Below are 3,660 nucleotides of genomic sequence, written 5' to 3' on the forward strand. Positions count from 1 at the left end.
ATTAGCTTCCTCAAGTTCATTAATGCTATCCATCGGGGAAGGATGATTAATGATGGTAGTTTTGATGTTGGAGGTTACCTTGTTGGTGGCTTTAGCCATGAGGCACTTGGCGGTGATGCTCTCGTTGGGTGAGTCGAAGAGAGACACCCGTGACGTTGTTGCAATGGCAACGGAGGCCATGGCAACCAACTCACCATCTTCATCATCGTCATCATCCTCATTGTACTCTTCTTGCACAACCAAAGCCTTGGGAGGAGTCTTCTTGGTGAAGTTGTTCTTGTTGGGGAACGACTTGGCCTTGTCCTTTCGGATGAGCTTGCCACCATTGTCTTCCCTCTTCTCATATGGGCATTCCGCAACGAAATGACTCACGTTGCCGCAATTGTAGCAAGTCCTTACACGTTGCTTGCCCCTTGTGCCACTCGAGTTGCTTTTGCTAAAGTTTGGCCTCGAGTTTTTCTTGCTCCAAAATTGCCTTGAAGCAAGTGCCATGTGTTCATGATATGCATACTTCGTATCTTCGGGGTTGCTCTCCTCTTCTTCCTCTTCTTCTTCTTCCACGGTGAGCTTGGCCTTCAATGCAAGGTTAGGATTCTTTGCCCGTTGAGAACGGAGCACCGCATTGTCGGCGGTCTTGTCCAAAATGTTCATGGCCACAAACTCATCCAACACTTCGCTTGAGGTCAAAGTGTGGAAGTCCGGTCTTTGACGAATGATGGAGGACATGGCCTTGTGATAGGGCATCATTGCCTTGAGGAATTTGCGCTTGATCCAATTGTCATCCGTGTCCTTGCTCCTGTGATCTCGTAGTGAGACCGCGAGTTTGGTCACTCTCCGATAAAGCTCACGAGGTTCTTCATCTTCTTTCATTGCAAACTCATCGGCCTCATCTTGTACCACTTCATAATTGGAGCGTTGAATGCTTGCGCTTCCCCGGTAGAGAGAGATAACACAATGCCAAGCATCTTTGGCCAAGGCGAAGGGATGAATATGAGGTAGGTCTTCGGGTGGAATTGCATCTTGAATGATGAAGAGAGCATTCTCATTGAATTGATTATCCGCGGCTTCTCGAGGAGTGAAGTTGCTTGGATCATGCGGATAAAAACCTTCTTCAATGATTCTCCAAAGGTTAGTGTTCACATGATTTAAATGACGTTTAAAGCGGTAAACCCAAGAATCAAAGTCCTCATTTTTCACAATCTTAGGAGGAGGACCGGCATGATTCAAATGAGTGGAAGGAATCGGTCCACCATAAACAAGTGGTGGTTCCACATGGGCAAATATGCCGGTGCCATTCTTACCACTAGAAGAAGGAGCCTTTTCACTACTAGCTTCCCCCTTGTTGGGGATAGCATCCGCCACCTTGTTGGCGGGATCACCCACTTTCAACGGTGTGTTGGATAGTTTAAGCCCCTCGAGAAATTTAGTAAACATGCTCTCAACTTCGGTCATCATGGAGGTTTTCAATGTCTCCAAGGCCACATTGAACTCCTCACGAGAGACCGAGGTTCCCCCATCGCCCGTAGACGAGATAGGATTCACCCCGGAGTGTTCCTCCACACCGTCTACGGTATCAACCATACTCTTTGGACGGTAAAGTCCTTAATAAAGATACGAGGCTTTGATACCAATTGAAAGGATCAATATGGTTGACTAGAGGGGGGGGGGTGAATAGGCAACTAACAATCTTTAGCTTTTCTTTAGCAATTTAAACTTTGCATCAAAGTAGGTTGTCTAGATATGCAACTAGGTAAGCAACCTATATGATGCAATACGGATAGGAACACAAGCAAGCAAGATATATGAAACAAATAAGCTTCCACAAGTAAAGGCACGAGATAACCAAGAGTGGAGACGGTGGAGACGAGGATGTGTTGCCGAAGTTCCTTCCCGTTGAGAGGAAGTACGTCTCCATTGGAGCGGTGTGGAGGCACAATGCTCCCCAAGAAGCCACTAGGGCCACCGTAATCTCCTCACGCCCTCACACAATGCGAGATGCCGTGATTCCACTATTGGTGCCCTTGGAGGCGGCGACCGAACCTTTACAAACGAGGTTGGGGAAATCTCCACAACTCAATTGGAGGCTCCCAACGACACCATGAAGCTTCACCACAATGGACTATGGCTTCGCGGTGACCTCAACCGTCTAGGATGCTCAAACACCCAAGAGTAACAAGATCCGCAAGGGATTAGTGGGGGGAATCAAATATCTCTTGGTGGAAGTGTAGATCGGGGCCTTCTCAACCACTCCCGAGCAAATCAACAAGTTTGGTTGGCTAGGGAGTGAGATCGGGCGAAAATGGAGCTTGGAGCAAGTAATGGAGCTTAGTAATGGAAGAGATAGGTCAACGGGGAAGAAGGGGACCCCTTATATAGTGTGTGGAAAAGATCCAACCGTTACCCACCAACCAGCCCGCGGCCAGCGGTACTACCGCACCTGGCCAGCGGTACTACCGCAAGGCCGCGCGGTACTACTGCTTGCAACCAAGCGGTACTACCGCACGGCTGTGCGGTACTACCGCGCCCCCATGCGGTACTACCGCGAGGCAAAAGTCCCAGCCAGGGGAGAAGGGAAACTTCCGTGCCTACTTCCGCAAAGAAACGGAAGTAGCAAAAACCCGACACAGTAGTACTGCCGAGGGGTGGTACTACTGCCTGACCGCATAGCGCGGTACTACCGCACGGGGGCGACACTAGCCTGGTGGGCAGCGGTAGTGCGGCTCCAGGGGAGCGGTACTACCGTGGGCACCTGCGGTACTACCGCGCCACCGCGCGGTACTACCGCGGATGCCTACGATACTACCGTTGACCCAGGAGCAGTACTACCGCAACCAACAACGGCAGCCGGACAAGGGAGGCAAGAAAACGGAGGAAGCTCCAAGGAAGAAGGAGGGGATAAGGAGACGTGTACGTGATGATTCCACCCAAACCTTTCCAACGCGGACCCCCTCTTAATAGTACGGCTTTCCTACGACTCAAATCCACCAAAAAGAAACATAGAAAAGACGCCGTCTTTGTTAGTCTTCGAGGGGCACCCAATCGTCTTGTGCCTAGCAAAGAAGTGTCTGGAATATACATGGCACACGATTAGTCCGCAAATGCATTGTCATCAATTACCAAAACACTTAGGGATAAATATGTCCTTACACCAATCTCAATGGTAGAGGGAGCGTGCGATGTTTGATCACATCAACCATGGAAACACTTTCAACATATCGTCATCTCACCTTTAGCTAGTCTCCGCAGCCTTTTATTTCGAGTTACTAACGCTTAGGAACCGAACCGGTATTTATTACCCTGGTGCTACTAGGAGTACTAGTAAAGTACACAATAATATGACGTATATCCAAAATACTTCTTTCGACCTTCCAGCCTTCTCATCTACCAAGTATCTAGGGTAGTTCTGCTTCAGTGACCGTTCCCCTCATTATAGAAGCACTTAGTCTCGCGTTTGGTTTAACCTTGGGTTTCTTCACTAGAACAACAACTGATTTGCCGTCTCATGAAGTATCCCTTCTTTCCCTTGCCTTTCTTGAAACTAGTGTTTTAACCATCAACAATTGATGCTCCTACTTGATTTCTACTTTCGCGGTGTCAAACATCGCGACTTGCTCAAGGACCATCATGTCTATCCCTGATATGTTATAGTTCATCACGAAG

Source organism: Triticum dicoccoides, chromosome 2A (assembly GCF_002162155.2).
Source record: "Triticum dicoccoides isolate Atlit2015 ecotype Zavitan chromosome 2A, WEW_v2.0, whole genome shotgun sequence".
In the NCBI taxonomy this organism is placed as follows: domain Eukaryota; kingdom Viridiplantae; phylum Streptophyta; class Magnoliopsida; order Poales; family Poaceae; genus Triticum; species Triticum dicoccoides.